At 48.9% G+C, this 16,529-nt stretch overlaps 12 non-coding genes across 12 annotated transcripts; 4 read left to right on the plus strand and 8 right to left on the minus strand.

Moving 5' to 3' along the window:
- Nucleotides 1–1,177: 1,177 nt before the first annotated feature.
- On the minus strand, nucleotides 1,178–1,250 carry trnak-cuu (transfer RNA lysine (anticodon CUU)). Its single transcript has one exon. It is a non-coding gene; the product is annotated as a tRNA-Lys (tRNA).
- An 821-nt stretch (nucleotides 1,251–2,071) lies between these two features.
- On the minus strand, nucleotides 2,072–2,143 carry trnam-cau (transfer RNA methionine (anticodon CAU)). Its single transcript has one exon. It is a non-coding gene; the product is annotated as a tRNA-Met (tRNA).
- A 279-nt stretch (nucleotides 2,144–2,422) lies between these two features.
- trnal-cag (transfer RNA leucine (anticodon CAG)) lies at nucleotides 2,423–2,505 on the plus strand. The gene has a single exon. It is a non-coding gene; the product is annotated as a tRNA-Leu (tRNA).
- Nucleotides 2,506–5,296: 2,791 nt separating this feature from the next.
- On the minus strand, nucleotides 5,297–5,369 carry trnak-cuu (transfer RNA lysine (anticodon CUU)). The gene has a single exon. It is a non-coding gene; the product is annotated as a tRNA-Lys (tRNA).
- An 821-nt stretch (nucleotides 5,370–6,190) lies between these two features.
- On the minus strand, nucleotides 6,191–6,262 carry trnam-cau (transfer RNA methionine (anticodon CAU)). Its single transcript has one exon. It is a non-coding gene; the product is annotated as a tRNA-Met (tRNA).
- Nucleotides 6,263–6,541: 279 nt separating this feature from the next.
- Nucleotides 6,542–6,624, plus strand: trnal-cag (transfer RNA leucine (anticodon CAG)). The gene has a single exon. It is a non-coding gene; the product is annotated as a tRNA-Leu (tRNA).
- Nucleotides 6,625–9,415: 2,791 nt separating this feature from the next.
- On the minus strand, nucleotides 9,416–9,488 carry trnak-cuu (transfer RNA lysine (anticodon CUU)). The gene has a single exon. It is a non-coding gene; the product is annotated as a tRNA-Lys (tRNA).
- An 821-nt stretch (nucleotides 9,489–10,309) lies between these two features.
- On the minus strand, nucleotides 10,310–10,381 carry trnam-cau (transfer RNA methionine (anticodon CAU)). The gene has a single exon. It is a non-coding gene; the product is annotated as a tRNA-Met (tRNA).
- A 279-nt stretch (nucleotides 10,382–10,660) lies between these two features.
- trnal-cag (transfer RNA leucine (anticodon CAG)) lies at nucleotides 10,661–10,743 on the plus strand. The gene has a single exon. It is a non-coding gene; the product is annotated as a tRNA-Leu (tRNA).
- Nucleotides 10,744–13,534: 2,791 nt separating this feature from the next.
- trnak-cuu (transfer RNA lysine (anticodon CUU)) lies at nucleotides 13,535–13,607 on the minus strand. The gene has a single exon. It is a non-coding gene; the product is annotated as a tRNA-Lys (tRNA).
- Nucleotides 13,608–14,428: 821 nt separating this feature from the next.
- trnam-cau (transfer RNA methionine (anticodon CAU)) lies at nucleotides 14,429–14,500 on the minus strand. The gene has a single exon. It is a non-coding gene; the product is annotated as a tRNA-Met (tRNA).
- Nucleotides 14,501–14,779: 279 nt separating this feature from the next.
- Nucleotides 14,780–14,862, plus strand: trnal-cag (transfer RNA leucine (anticodon CAG)). Its single transcript has one exon. It is a non-coding gene; the product is annotated as a tRNA-Leu (tRNA).
- Nucleotides 14,863–16,529: the final 1,667 nt, after the last annotated feature.

Raw genomic sequence — 16,529 nt, forward strand, 5'->3', positions numbered from 1 at the left:
TCCAGCCTTTTTTACTCTTTAACCAGAAACTTGCGAATGATACAAAGCAAGCGGGGTGCGTTTCTGTGCAGCTGTTAACTGAACAGCTGCTGCTTCAAGCCCACCCAGGGCTCATTCCGATTTCAACATCATGCCCCCTGAAGGTAGACTGGATTTCTTTGCGAAGCATTCACCTTTTGGACGTTTCAGGAAAGGTGCGTGTCGATGCCAGACTTGAAAAGCTTTCCATACAAAGAAACAACATAGTGCTTTTGATTGATGGGAAACGGCAAGAGCGGTTTGAGCAGCTCCGGCCTCTCAACCGCTTTACAATGTGATCGGCACCTCGGTAGCCAGTTTAGAAGGCTGAAAAGGATGCTGGAAGCACAGCGACGTTCTAAAACCAGCGCTTGAAAAGCATCTGCATACATAAAATGTCCATTTCCCCAAAGCTGAATCTGCATCTTCAGAAGATTGTCAGCTATACGTTTTCGTTCTTTGTTTCCTTTTTTTACGACAAGCTTTCGAGAAATGAACTGTCTATTGTGATGAAGGCTGCATTAGAAATTGTGCATCTAGCTTAGTTCAATGAAATCGGGAGGTGCACCTGTCTCAAGCGGATGGCTCTTTGCAGGCACACTACGGAAACCTGCGGGCGCAAGTTGGGAGAAGTGACTCTTGCAGAGTGTTGAGCTTCGAGAAGAGGGCTCCGCTCAGGAAGATATTTCCACATGTTGAAGAGTCGCTTTTCGCCCTTTCTTTCCCACATTTTTCCAGTGCGGTTATTGATCGCGTTCAAAATGTTTTCCCAACGTACGTGTTACCTGCAAAATCACAGTGAAACTGTTATGCCCAAAAGATTCCTAATAGTTATTGTATTAGAATAGCTCTCCAATTTCTTAGCCTTCGTACACGCAATGTTTAAGGAAACGCTAGAGTAAATGAAACTGTAAATAGACAGGAGCTCTTCTTAGTTTTCATACAAGTTATGATGGCTGCAGCTCCTATCTGCGTCCCGGTGACCGGAGCCAAGGGATTATCTGCGGAACCCTTGATTTATCTCTCGGGCAAGGAGCTAGATACGCCCTTTTCATCTCGGTTTGATCACACCTGTGCATTAAAACGCAGTGCTCGGTACCATCGAGGTGTAAGAGGTTCAAGGATGAGCGGGAAACTTTGTTAATAAGGAGACGGGCACCGCCCAACGTGGGGCTCGAACCCACGACCCTGAGATTAAGAGTCTCATGCTCTACCGACTGAGCTAGCCGGGCGCCGGTGGAGCTGGTGGTTAACTTGTCCCTGTTGACGGCAATTTGACAAGGTATACTTCCTGGCTTTTCATCATGTGCTGACCGGATTCGAGAGTAGCACACCCTGTTCTTTGTTGATTACTGTACCTCCAGCAGCGCAAATGTCAGTAATCATTGAAATGTACGACCTACAATCTCCTCAGCATGCCCGCGTGGACTCCTCAGTGATCATCCTTCTACGTTCTGCTGTAGTTTTCATGCAAGTGAAAACCGTGCTCCAAATAACAGCGGCACAGTTGTATCCTGCGGTAAGCATTCTTCTAATTCCATCGTTTTGCTCCAGGTAAAAGGTAGCGCATCATAGTGTTGATATTCCAAGGTTTCAGAGTCCGTATTGGATGGCTTGGATGCAGACATCGCTCAGAGCTCCCAGTATGATTTTCCCGAGTTCAGTTTTGCAGTGTTTTAGTGCTTTACTACTTCCAGTGGGCCTTTGAATGCTCTGCTAAGTAGAGACGTGACATAATTACTAATGCGACCGAGTGTGCTGGCTGTTCCTGGTTCGTAATGATTAACGCGAGAAATCAATATAAACATAACTGCTTCGATTTCGAGGTTCAGTTGAAGCTTTCAAAGAAACTATCAAAGACCTCAGAACAACCGAAGACACATTTGGTCATCTCCGTATTGGTGAAGATTAAAGAGTCCCGCAAGTGTCAAGCTTGCACAAACACACACGAGAGAGAAACTCAGGACAGAATTTAAAGAAAGGGAGATGCAGACTATTTGAAGGCACTTTGCTAACCCAATGGCATGCTTATGAATCGTGCATAGGACACACGTAGCAGAGGATGGTTTCGATCCATCGACCTCTGGGTTATGGGCCCAGCACGCTTCCGCTGCGCCACTCTGCTGACGGCCCCTCTGCGTGTGGCGCACAACTGCTCTTTTTATTTCCTACATAAGTGATGAAAGAGTTGAAAGTTTCAACGACAAACGCAGACGTCACTTTGAGCGCTTGGTGTTGTAGCACAAATCATCACATGCTGCTCTACACTGGATTATAAAAGCCGACACATTTTCCAAACATTTTAATGCTGGAGTCACACTGTAGTATTAATAACAGTGCGATACTCGAGGAGCGTAGTGGGATCGCGGTGGCTCATCAGACCGCCCCGGGACAGGGGGCCCGCGTCAGGATGGCCGAGCGGTCTAAGGCGCTGCGTTCAGGTCGCAGTCTCCCCTGGAGGCGTGGGTTCGAATCCCACTCCTGACAAAAAGCTTGCTCAGTGCCGTCTCCAGTCGGGTGCAAATGGGTGAAGCAGCCTGACGCAGGGAACGTGCGCCGATAGGCGTAGGTGTATCCCCTGCCTCTTCCGATTTAGCTCGTGCTCCATAGGATGGAAGCGGATGCTCTGGCTTTTTGACTCGAATATAACCTGATCACAACAGAAGGCCGTGCAGCCCAGTGCTGGTTTAAGAATGCCTCGTGTCTTCAGGCCCCTATTCCTTCAGGTTACCCCTTTGGAATAGTCGTCCGAAAAAGACGGGAAAGGAAAAGCATGTAAGCTCCCACACACTGCGTTAGCATTAGCGGTTGGAATCTGATGGGAGAAAAGCAACCTGGCTCGCCGTCAAGCAATCCATCCCTGGTCTCCCACGTGACAGGCGGGGATACGCACCACTATACTAACGAGGAGCGCTTGCTTGGCGCTTGAAGACACTTCCTCTTGCGGCTACTACTGTTTCCGGTTTCGTCTTTTCTTTTCATTCCTCCCAGAGGAGCGCATGAAAACGTTTCCATCTGCGCCATCCTCACCCCTCCAATGCTATGGTCCCTGCTCCTCCTGGTGCACTGCAAACACTCATTCAGCCGGTTCTTTCAGTTTGAATAATTAGGTCTTCAAAGGCTGGAAGTAGGGCGCAAAAGACATGCCAATGCCAAAAGCGTGGCTGTGTGCTTCCAGCTGTGAAATGTCACTGGTGGATGTTGAAGACATTACTTCCAAGGCAGCAGGTCCAAGCGATTTAGCGTTTGTACAAGAAGCAGGAAGAGAGAAACGGCACTCCGCCTTTTTCTGGGCAGGCCGAAGCGACAGGAGAAGGGCGCCGTAGTGGGCAGGATTCGAGCCGACGCGGGGAGACCCCAATGGCTTTCTAGCCCATCGCCTTAACCGCTCGGCCACGACTACAGGGAGCGCCGCCGCCGCCGGCTTGCGATCATTTAACACGGAGGGCGAGGCGGCGGCGGTAACCTTTTTCAATGTCGCTCTCCGCTTCCCCCCAAAAAAAAGCCAAATGACATGCTAGCACTCGGACACCCTTCAGAAGACTGAAGGGTGGCTTAAAGCTGGAAGGATTAGGTCTCCCCGTTCCGACGCGACAATCGAACTTCCTTAGGCAGAGAGAAAGCAACATCGAGGAGCGTCAACAAGACTTTAGAAGCTGCGCCACACGCCACTTTCAGTCGCAGTCACAGCAGTTTTAAAGGCAGGAATCGCCTTTGCGAACGCCATGAGAAACAGAACGCAAGCTCAGGTCCTGCGGTTTAACAAACAGCCACGGCTTTCATGCGACTGGACATTTCTTTTCTGGAGCGAATTCACTTTCAACTTCAAGAAATTCACACAACTTGCGAAATACGAAATACAAATCTGGCTCATCGCTGCACAAGAAATACCGCCGGCTGGCAAGAAAATGACAACGGTGTTTTTCCTTAACGAAAAACTTCCCATGGAGAAAAACAACGGCTGTGCGTCTCTGTCGGCATGATTCAGTTTAATGCAAGTATTCATTCTCCTCCTGGAAAATACAGCTTGCGAAAGATGAAATACAATTCTTGGCTTTTCTGGGTGAGTGCAGAAGAAATCCTGCCGGCTGGCAGAAGAATTCCAGCCTTTTTTACTCTTTAACCAGAAACTTGCGAATGATACAAAGCAAGCGGGGTGCGTTTCTGTGCAGCTGTTAACTGAACAGCTGCTGCTTCAAGCCCACCCAGGGCTCATTCCGATTTCAACATCATGCCCCCTGAAGGTAGACTGGATTTCTTTGCGAAGCATTCACCTTTTGGACGTTTCAGGAAAGGTGCGTGTCGATGCCAGACTTGAAAAGCTTTCCATACAAAGAAACAACATAGTGCTTTTGATTGATGGGAAACGGCAAGAGCGGTTTGAGCAGCTCCGGCCTCTCAACCGCTTTACAATGTGATCGGCACCTCGGTAGCCAGTTTAGAAGGCTGAAAAGGATGCTGGAAGCACAGCGACGTTCTAAAACCAGCGCTTGAAAAGCATCTGCATACATAAAATGTCCATTTCCCCAAAGCTGAATCTGCATCTTCAGAAGATTGTCAGCTATACGTTTTCGTTCTTTGTTTCCTTTTTTTACGACAAGCTTTCGAGAAATGAACTGTCTATTGTGATGAAGGCTGCATTAGAAATTGTGCATCTAGCTTAGTTCAATGAAATCGGGAGGTGCACCTGTCTCAAGCGGATGGCTCTTTGCAGGCACACTACGGAAACCTGCGGGCGCAAGTTGGGAGAAGTGACTCTTGCAGAGTGTTGAGCTTCGAGAAGAGGGCTCCGCTCAGGAAGATATTTCCACATGTTGAAGAGTCGCTTTTCGCCCTTTCTTTCCCACATTTTTCCAGTGCGGTTATTGATCGCGTTCAAAATGTTTTCCCAACGTACGTGTTACCTGCAAAATCACAGTGAAACTGTTATGCCCAAAAGATTCCTAATAGTTATTGTATTAGAATAGCTCTCCAATTTCTTAGCCTTCGTACACGCAATGTTTAAGGAAACGCTAGAGTAAATGAAACTGTAAATAGACAGGAGCTCTTCTTAGTTTTCATACAAGTTATGATGGCTGCAGCTCCTATCTGCGTCCCGGTGACCGGAGCCAAGGGATTATCTGCGGAACCCTTGATTTATCTCTCGGGCAAGGAGCTAGATACGCCCTTTTCATCTCGGTTTGATCACACCTGTGCATTAAAACGCAGTGCTCGGTACCATCGAGGTGTAAGAGGTTCAAGGATGAGCGGGAAACTTTGTTAATAAGGAGACGGGCACCGCCCAACGTGGGGCTCGAACCCACGACCCTGAGATTAAGAGTCTCATGCTCTACCGACTGAGCTAGCCGGGCGCCGGTGGAGCTGGTGGTTAACTTGTCCCTGTTGACGGCAATTTGACAAGGTATACTTCCTGGCTTTTCATCATGTGCTGACCGGATTCGAGAGTAGCACACCCTGTTCTTTGTTGATTACTGTACCTCCAGCAGCGCAAATGTCAGTAATCATTGAAATGTACGACCTACAATCTCCTCAGCATGCCCGCGTGGACTCCTCAGTGATCATCCTTCTACGTTCTGCTGTAGTTTTCATGCAAGTGAAAACCGTGCTCCAAATAACAGCGGCACAGTTGTATCCTGCGGTAAGCATTCTTCTAATTCCATCGTTTTGCTCCAGGTAAAAGGTAGCGCATCATAGTGTTGATATTCCAAGGTTTCAGAGTCCGTATTGGATGGCTTGGATGCAGACATCGCTCAGAGCTCCCAGTATGATTTTCCCGAGTTCAGTTTTGCAGTGTTTTAGTGCTTTACTACTTCCAGTGGGCCTTTGAATGCTCTGCTAAGTAGAGACGTGACATAATTACTAATGCGACCGAGTGTGCTGGCTGTTCCTGGTTCGTAATGATTAACGCGAGAAATCAATATAAACATAACTGCTTCGATTTCGAGGTTCAGTTGAAGCTTTCAAAGAAACTATCAAAGACCTCAGAACAACCGAAGACACATTTGGTCATCTCCGTATTGGTGAAGATTAAAGAGTCCCGCAAGTGTCAAGCTTGCACAAACACACACGAGAGAGAAACTCAGGACAGAATTTAAAGAAAGGGAGATGCAGACTATTTGAAGGCACTTTGCTAACCCAATGGCATGCTTATGAATCGTGCATAGGACACACGTAGCAGAGGATGGTTTCGATCCATCGACCTCTGGGTTATGGGCCCAGCACGCTTCCGCTGCGCCACTCTGCTGACGGCCCCTCTGCGTGTGGCGCACAACTGCTCTTTTTATTTCCTACATAAGTGATGAAAGAGTTGAAAGTTTCAACGACAAACGCAGACGTCACTTTGAGCGCTTGGTGTTGTAGCACAAATCATCACATGCTGCTCTACACTGGATTATAAAAGCCGACACATTTTCCAAACATTTTAATGCTGGAGTCACACTGTAGTATTAATAACAGTGCGATACTCGAGGAGCGTAGTGGGATCGCGGTGGCTCATCAGACCGCCCCGGGACAGGGGGCCCGCGTCAGGATGGCCGAGCGGTCTAAGGCGCTGCGTTCAGGTCGCAGTCTCCCCTGGAGGCGTGGGTTCGAATCCCACTCCTGACAAAAAGCTTGCTCAGTGCCGTCTCCAGTCGGGTGCAAATGGGTGAAGCAGCCTGACGCAGGGAACGTGCGCCGATAGGCGTAGGTGTATCCCCTGCCTCTTCCGATTTAGCTCGTGCTCCATAGGATGGAAGCGGATGCTCTGGCTTTTTGACTCGAATATAACCTGATCACAACAGAAGGCCGTGCAGCCCAGTGCTGGTTTAAGAATGCCTCGTGTCTTCAGGCCCCTATTCCTTCAGGTTACCCCTTTGGAATAGTCGTCCGAAAAAGACGGGAAAGGAAAAGCATGTAAGCTCCCACACACTGCGTTAGCATTAGCGGTTGGAATCTGATGGGAGAAAAGCAACCTGGCTCGCCGTCAAGCAATCCATCCCTGGTCTCCCACGTGACAGGCGGGGATACGCACCACTATACTAACGAGGAGCGCTTGCTTGGCGCTTGAAGACACTTCCTCTTGCGGCTACTACTGTTTCCGGTTTCGTCTTTTCTTTTCATTCCTCCCAGAGGAGCGCATGAAAACGTTTCCATCTGCGCCATCCTCACCCCTCCAATGCTATGGTCCCTGCTCCTCCTGGTGCACTGCAAACACTCATTCAGCCGGTTCTTTCAGTTTGAATAATTAGGTCTTCAAAGGCTGGAAGTAGGGCGCAAAAGACATGCCAATGCCAAAAGCGTGGCTGTGTGCTTCCAGCTGTGAAATGTCACTGGTGGATGTTGAAGACATTACTTCCAAGGCAGCAGGTCCAAGCGATTTAGCGTTTGTACAAGAAGCAGGAAGAGAGAAACGGCACTCCGCCTTTTTCTGGGCAGGCCGAAGCGACAGGAGAAGGGCGCCGTAGTGGGCAGGATTCGAGCCGACGCGGGGAGACCCCAATGGCTTTCTAGCCCATCGCCTTAACCGCTCGGCCACGACTACAGGGAGCGCCGCCGCCGCCGGCTTGCGATCATTTAACACGGAGGGCGAGGCGGCGGCGGTAACCTTTTTCAATGTCGCTCTCCGCTTCCCCCCAAAAAAAAGCCAAATGACATGCTAGCACTCGGACACCCTTCAGAAGACTGAAGGGTGGCTTAAAGCTGGAAGGATTAGGTCTCCCCGTTCCGACGCGACAATCGAACTTCCTTAGGCAGAGAGAAAGCAACATCGAGGAGCGTCAACAAGACTTTAGAAGCTGCGCCACACGCCACTTTCAGTCGCAGTCACAGCAGTTTTAAAGGCAGGAATCGCCTTTGCGAACGCCATGAGAAACAGAACGCAAGCTCAGGTCCTGCGGTTTAACAAACAGCCACGGCTTTCATGCGACTGGACATTTCTTTTCTGGAGCGAATTCACTTTCAACTTCAAGAAATTCACACAACTTGCGAAATACGAAATACAAATCTGGCTCATCGCTGCACAAGAAATACCGCCGGCTGGCAAGAAAATGACAACGGTGTTTTTCCTTAACGAAAAACTTCCCATGGAGAAAAACAACGGCTGTGCGTCTCTGTCGGCATGATTCAGTTTAATGCAAGTATTCATTCTCCTCCTGGAAAATACAGCTTGCGAAAGATGAAATACAATTCTTGGCTTTTCTGGGTGAGTGCAGAAGAAATCCTGCCGGCTGGCAGAAGAATTCCAGCCTTTTTTACTCTTTAACCAGAAACTTGCGAATGATACAAAGCAAGCGGGGTGCGTTTCTGTGCAGCTGTTAACTGAACAGCTGCTGCTTCAAGCCCACCCAGGGCTCATTCCGATTTCAACATCATGCCCCCTGAAGGTAGACTGGATTTCTTTGCGAAGCATTCACCTTTTGGACGTTTCAGGAAAGGTGCGTGTCGATGCCAGACTTGAAAAGCTTTCCATACAAAGAAACAACATAGTGCTTTTGATTGATGGGAAACGGCAAGAGCGGTTTGAGCAGCTCCGGCCTCTCAACCGCTTTACAATGTGATCGGCACCTCGGTAGCCAGTTTAGAAGGCTGAAAAGGATGCTGGAAGCACAGCGACGTTCTAAAACCAGCGCTTGAAAAGCATCTGCATACATAAAATGTCCATTTCCCCAAAGCTGAATCTGCATCTTCAGAAGATTGTCAGCTATACGTTTTCGTTCTTTGTTTCCTTTTTTTACGACAAGCTTTCGAGAAATGAACTGTCTATTGTGATGAAGGCTGCATTAGAAATTGTGCATCTAGCTTAGTTCAATGAAATCGGGAGGTGCACCTGTCTCAAGCGGATGGCTCTTTGCAGGCACACTACGGAAACCTGCGGGCGCAAGTTGGGAGAAGTGACTCTTGCAGAGTGTTGAGCTTCGAGAAGAGGGCTCCGCTCAGGAAGATATTTCCACATGTTGAAGAGTCGCTTTTCGCCCTTTCTTTCCCACATTTTTCCAGTGCGGTTATTGATCGCGTTCAAAATGTTTTCCCAACGTACGTGTTACCTGCAAAATCACAGTGAAACTGTTATGCCCAAAAGATTCCTAATAGTTATTGTATTAGAATAGCTCTCCAATTTCTTAGCCTTCGTACACGCAATGTTTAAGGAAACGCTAGAGTAAATGAAACTGTAAATAGACAGGAGCTCTTCTTAGTTTTCATACAAGTTATGATGGCTGCAGCTCCTATCTGCGTCCCGGTGACCGGAGCCAAGGGATTATCTGCGGAACCCTTGATTTATCTCTCGGGCAAGGAGCTAGATACGCCCTTTTCATCTCGGTTTGATCACACCTGTGCATTAAAACGCAGTGCTCGGTACCATCGAGGTGTAAGAGGTTCAAGGATGAGCGGGAAACTTTGTTAATAAGGAGACGGGCACCGCCCAACGTGGGGCTCGAACCCACGACCCTGAGATTAAGAGTCTCATGCTCTACCGACTGAGCTAGCCGGGCGCCGGTGGAGCTGGTGGTTAACTTGTCCCTGTTGACGGCAATTTGACAAGGTATACTTCCTGGCTTTTCATCATGTGCTGACCGGATTCGAGAGTAGCACACCCTGTTCTTTGTTGATTACTGTACCTCCAGCAGCGCAAATGTCAGTAATCATTGAAATGTACGACCTACAATCTCCTCAGCATGCCCGCGTGGACTCCTCAGTGATCATCCTTCTACGTTCTGCTGTAGTTTTCATGCAAGTGAAAACCGTGCTCCAAATAACAGCGGCACAGTTGTATCCTGCGGTAAGCATTCTTCTAATTCCATCGTTTTGCTCCAGGTAAAAGGTAGCGCATCATAGTGTTGATATTCCAAGGTTTCAGAGTCCGTATTGGATGGCTTGGATGCAGACATCGCTCAGAGCTCCCAGTATGATTTTCCCGAGTTCAGTTTTGCAGTGTTTTAGTGCTTTACTACTTCCAGTGGGCCTTTGAATGCTCTGCTAAGTAGAGACGTGACATAATTACTAATGCGACCGAGTGTGCTGGCTGTTCCTGGTTCGTAATGATTAACGCGAGAAATCAATATAAACATAACTGCTTCGATTTCGAGGTTCAGTTGAAGCTTTCAAAGAAACTATCAAAGACCTCAGAACAACCGAAGACACATTTGGTCATCTCCGTATTGGTGAAGATTAAAGAGTCCCGCAAGTGTCAAGCTTGCACAAACACACACGAGAGAGAAACTCAGGACAGAATTTAAAGAAAGGGAGATGCAGACTATTTGAAGGCACTTTGCTAACCCAATGGCATGCTTATGAATCGTGCATAGGACACACGTAGCAGAGGATGGTTTCGATCCATCGACCTCTGGGTTATGGGCCCAGCACGCTTCCGCTGCGCCACTCTGCTGACGGCCCCTCTGCGTGTGGCGCACAACTGCTCTTTTTATTTCCTACATAAGTGATGAAAGAGTTGAAAGTTTCAACGACAAACGCAGACGTCACTTTGAGCGCTTGGTGTTGTAGCACAAATCATCACATGCTGCTCTACACTGGATTATAAAAGCCGACACATTTTCCAAACATTTTAATGCTGGAGTCACACTGTAGTATTAATAACAGTGCGATACTCGAGGAGCGTAGTGGGATCGCGGTGGCTCATCAGACCGCCCCGGGACAGGGGGCCCGCGTCAGGATGGCCGAGCGGTCTAAGGCGCTGCGTTCAGGTCGCAGTCTCCCCTGGAGGCGTGGGTTCGAATCCCACTCCTGACAAAAAGCTTGCTCAGTGCCGTCTCCAGTCGGGTGCAAATGGGTGAAGCAGCCTGACGCAGGGAACGTGCGCCGATAGGCGTAGGTGTATCCCCTGCCTCTTCCGATTTAGCTCGTGCTCCATAGGATGGAAGCGGATGCTCTGGCTTTTTGACTCGAATATAACCTGATCACAACAGAAGGCCGTGCAGCCCAGTGCTGGTTTAAGAATGCCTCGTGTCTTCAGGCCCCTATTCCTTCAGGTTACCCCTTTGGAATAGTCGTCCGAAAAAGACGGGAAAGGAAAAGCATGTAAGCTCCCACACACTGCGTTAGCATTAGCGGTTGGAATCTGATGGGAGAAAAGCAACCTGGCTCGCCGTCAAGCAATCCATCCCTGGTCTCCCACGTGACAGGCGGGGATACGCACCACTATACTAACGAGGAGCGCTTGCTTGGCGCTTGAAGACACTTCCTCTTGCGGCTACTACTGTTTCCGGTTTCGTCTTTTCTTTTCATTCCTCCCAGAGGAGCGCATGAAAACGTTTCCATCTGCGCCATCCTCACCCCTCCAATGCTATGGTCCCTGCTCCTCCTGGTGCACTGCAAACACTCATTCAGCCGGTTCTTTCAGTTTGAATAATTAGGTCTTCAAAGGCTGGAAGTAGGGCGCAAAAGACATGCCAATGCCAAAAGCGTGGCTGTGTGCTTCCAGCTGTGAAATGTCACTGGTGGATGTTGAAGACATTACTTCCAAGGCAGCAGGTCCAAGCGATTTAGCGTTTGTACAAGAAGCAGGAAGAGAGAAACGGCACTCCGCCTTTTTCTGGGCAGGCCGAAGCGACAGGAGAAGGGCGCCGTAGTGGGCAGGATTCGAGCCGACGCGGGGAGACCCCAATGGCTTTCTAGCCCATCGCCTTAACCGCTCGGCCACGACTACAGGGAGCGCCGCCGCCGCCGGCTTGCGATCATTTAACACGGAGGGCGAGGCGGCGGCGGTAACCTTTTTCAATGTCGCTCTCCGCTTCCCCCCAAAAAAAAGCCAAATGACATGCTAGCACTCGGACACCCTTCAGAAGACTGAAGGGTGGCTTAAAGCTGGAAGGATTAGGTCTCCCCGTTCCGACGCGACAATCGAACTTCCTTAGGCAGAGAGAAAGCAACATCGAGGAGCGTCAACAAGACTTTAGAAGCTGCGCCACACGCCACTTTCAGTCGCAGTCACAGCAGTTTTAAAGGCAGGAATCGCCTTTGCGAACGCCATGAGAAACAGAACGCAAGCTCAGGTCCTGCGGTTTAACAAACAGCCACGGCTTTCATGCGACTGGACATTTCTTTTCTGGAGCGAATTCACTTTCAACTTCAAGAAATTCACACAACTTGCGAAATACGAAATACAAATCTGGCTCATCGCTGCACAAGAAATACCGCCGGCTGGCAAGAAAATGACAACGGTGTTTTTCCTTAACGAAAAACTTCCCATGGAGAAAAACAACGGCTGTGCGTCTCTGTCGGCATGATTCAGTTTAATGCAAGTATTCATTCTCCTCCTGGAAAATACAGCTTGCGAAAGATGAAATACAATTCTTGGCTTTTCTGGGTGAGTGCAGAAGAAATCCTGCCGGCTGGCAGAAGAATTCCAGCCTTTTTTACTCTTTAACCAGAAACTTGCGAATGATACAAAGCAAGCGGGGTGCGTTTCTGTGCAGCTGTTAACTGAACAGCTGCTGCTTCAAGCCCACCCAGGGCTCATTCCGATTTCAACATCATGCCCCCTGAAGGTAGACTGGATTTCTTTGCGAAGCATTCACCTTTTGGACGTTTCAGGAAAGGTGCGTGTCGATGCCAGACTTGAAAAGCTTTCCATACAAAGAAACAACATAGTGCTTTTGATTGATGGGAAACGGCAAGAGCGGTTTGAGCAGCTCCGGCCTCTCAACCGCTTTACAATGTGATCGGCACCTCGGTAGCCAGTTTAGAAGGCTGAAAAGGATGCTGGAAGCACAGCGACGTTCTAAAACCAGCGCTTGAAAAGCATCTGCATACATAAAATGTCCATTTCCCCAAAGCTGAATCTGCATCTTCAGAAGATTGTCAGCTATACGTTTTCGTTCTTTGTTTCCTTTTTTTACGACAAGCTTTCGAGAAATGAACTGTCTATTGTGATGAAGGCTGCATTAGAAATTGTGCATCTAGCTTAGTTCAATGAAATCGGGAGGTGCACCTGTCTCAAGCGGATGGCTCTTTGCAGGCACACTACGGAAACCTGCGGGCGCAAGTTGGGAGAAGTGACTCTTGCAGAGTGTTGAGCTTCGAGAAGAGGGCTCCGCTCAGGAAGATATTTCCACATGTTGAAGAGTCGCTTTTCGCCCTTTCTTTCCCACATTTTTCCAGTGCGGTTATTGATCGCGTTCAAAATGTTTTCCCAACGTACGTGTTACCTGCAAAATCACAGTGAAACTGTTATGCCCAAAAGATTCCTAATAGTTATTGTATTAGAATAGCTCTCCAATTTCTTAGCCTTCGTACACGCAATGTTTAAGGAAACGCTAGAGTAAATGAAACTGTAAATAGACAGGAGCTCTTCTTAGTTTTCATACAAGTTATGATGGCTGCAGCTCCTATCTGCGTCCCGGTGACCGGAGCCAAGGGATTATCTGCGGAACCCTTGATTTATCTCTCGGGCAAGGAGCTAGATACGCCCTTTTCATCTCGGTTTGATCACACCTGTGCATTAAAACGCAGTGCTCGGTACCATCGAGGTGTAAGAGGTTCAAGGATGAGCGGGAAACTTTGTTAATAAGGAGACGGGCACCGCCCAACGTGGGGCTCGAACCCACGACCCTGAGATTAAGAGTCTCATGCTCTACCGACTGAGCTAGCCGGGCGCCGGTGGAGCTGGTGGTTAACTTGTCCCTGTTGACGGCAATTTGACAAGGTATACTTCCTGGCTTTTCATCATGTGCTGACCGGATTCGAGAGTAGCACACCCTGTTCTTTGTTGATTACTGTACCTCCAGCAGCGCAAATGTCAGTAATCATTGAAATGTACGACCTACAATCTCCTCAGCATGCCCGCGTGGACTCCTCAGTGATCATCCTTCTACGTTCTGCTGTAGTTTTCATGCAAGTGAAAACCGTGCTCCAAATAACAGCGGCACAGTTGTATCCTGCGGTAAGCATTCTTCTAATTCCATCGTTTTGCTCCAGGTAAAAGGTAGCGCATCATAGTGTTGATATTCCAAGGTTTCAGAGTCCGTATTGGATGGCTTGGATGCAGACATCGCTCAGAGCTCCCAGTATGATTTTCCCGAGTTCAGTTTTGCAGTGTTTTAGTGCTTTACTACTTCCAGTGGGCCTTTGAATGCTCTGCTAAGTAGAGACGTGACATAATTACTAATGCGACCGAGTGTGCTGGCTGTTCCTGGTTCGTAATGATTAACGCGAGAAATCAATATAAACATAACTGCTTCGATTTCGAGGTTCAGTTGAAGCTTTCAAAGAAACTATCAAAGACCTCAGAACAACCGAAGACACATTTGGTCATCTCCGTATTGGTGAAGATTAAAGAGTCCCGCAAGTGTCAAGCTTGCACAAACACACACGAGAGAGAAACTCAGGACAGAATTTAAAGAAAGGGAGATGCAGACTATTTGAAGGCACTTTGCTAACCCAATGGCATGCTTATGAATCGTGCATAGGACACACGTAGCAGAGGATGGTTTCGATCCATCGACCTCTGGGTTATGGGCCCAGCACGCTTCCGCTGCGCCACTCTGCTGACGGCCCCTCTGCGTGTGGCGCACAACTGCTCTTTTTATTTCCTACATAAGTGATGAAAGAGTTGAAAGTTTCAACGACAAACGCAGACGTCACTTTGAGCGCTTGGTGTTGTAGCACAAATCATCACATGCTGCTCTACACTGGATTATAAAAGCCGACACATTTTCCAAACATTTTAATGCTGGAGTCACACTGTAGTATTAATAACAGTGCGATACTCGAGGAGCGTAGTGGGATCGCGGTGGCTCATCAGACCGCCCCGGGACAGGGGGCCCGCGTCAGGATGGCCGAGCGGTCTAAGGCGCTGCGTTCAGGTCGCAGTCTCCCCTGGAGGCGTGGGTTCGAATCCCACTCCTGACAAAAAGCTTGCTCAGTGCCGTCTCCAGTCGGGTGCAAATGGGTGAAGCAGCCTGACGCAGGGAACGTGCGCCGATAGGCGTAGGTGTATCCCCTGCCTCTTCCGATTTAGCTCGTGCTCCATAGGATGGAAGCGGATGCTCTGGCTTTTTGACTCGAATATAACCTGATCACAACAGAAGGCCGTGCAGCCCAGTGCTGGTTTAAGAATGCCTCGTGTCTTCAGGCCCCTATTCCTTCAGGTTACCCCTTTGGAATAGTCGTCCGAAAAAGACGGGAAAGGAAAAGCATGTAAGCTCCCACACACTGCGTTAGCATTAGCGGTTGGAATCTGATGGGAGAAAAGCAACCTGGCTCGCCGTCAAGCAATCCATCCCTGGTCTCCCACGTGACAGGCGGGGATACGCACCACTATACTAACGAGGAGCGCTTGCTTGGCGCTTGAAGACACTTCCTCTTGCGGCTACTACTGTTTCCGGTTTCGTCTTTTCTTTTCATTCCTCCCAGAGGAGCGCATGAAAACGTTTCCATCTGCGCCATCCTCACCCCTCCAATGCTATGGTCCCTGCTCCTCCTGGTGCACTGCAAACACTCATTCAGCCGGTTCTTTCAGTTTGAATAATTAGGTCTTCAAAGGCTGGAAGTAGGGCGCAAAAGACATGCCAATGCCAAAAGCGTGGCTGTGTGCTTCCAGCTGTGAAATGTCACTGGTGGATGTTGAAGACATTACTTCCAAGGCAGCAGGTCCAAGCGATTTAGCGTTTGTACAAGAAGCAGGAAGAGAGAAACGGCACTCCGCCTTTTTCTGGGCAGGCCGAAGCGACAGGAGAAGGGCGCCGTAGTGGGCAGGATTCGAGCCGACGCGGGGAGACCCCAATGGCTTTCTAGCCCATCGCCTTAACCGCTCGGCCACGACTACAGGGAGCGCCGCCGCCGCCGGCTTGCGATCATTTAACACGGAGGGCGAGGCGGCGGCGGTAACCTTTTTCAATGTCGCTCTCCGCTTCCCCCCAAAAAAAAGCCAAATGACATGCTAGCACTCGGACACCCTTCAGAAGACTGAAGGGTGGCTTAAAGCTGGAAGGATTAGGTCTCCCCGTTCCGACGCGACAATCGAACTTCCTTAGGCAGAGAGAAAGCAACATCGAGGAGCGTCAACAAGACTTTAGAAGCTGCGCCACACGCCACTTTCAGTCGCAGTCACAGCAGTTTTAAAGGCAGGAATCGCCTTTGCGAACGCCATGAGAAACAGAACGCAAGCTCAGGTCCTGCGGTTTAACAAACAGCCACGGCTTTCATGCGACTGGACATTTCTTTTCTGGAGCGAATTCACTTTCAACTTCAAGAAATTCACACAACTTGCGAAATACGAAATACAAATCTGGCTCATCGCTGCACAAGAAATACCGCCGGCTGGCAAGAAAATGACAACGGTGTTTTTCCTTAACGAAAAACTTCCCATGGAGAAAAACAACGGCTGTGCGTCTCTGTCGGCATGATTCAGTTTAATGCAAGTATTCATTCTCCTCCTGGAAAATACAGCTTGCGAAAGATGAAATACAATTCTTGGCTTTTCTGGGTGAGTGCAGAAGAAATCCTGCCGGCTGGCAGAAGAATTCCAGCCTTTTTTACTCTTTAACCAGAAACTTGCGAATGATACAAAGCAAGCG

The sequence above is a fragment of the Lepisosteus oculatus genome, unplaced genomic scaffold, assembly GCF_040954835.1.
Source record: "Lepisosteus oculatus isolate fLepOcu1 unplaced genomic scaffold, fLepOcu1.hap2 HAP2_SCAFFOLD_75, whole genome shotgun sequence".
In the NCBI taxonomy this organism is placed as follows: Eukaryota; Metazoa; Chordata; class Actinopteri; order Semionotiformes; family Lepisosteidae; genus Lepisosteus; species Lepisosteus oculatus.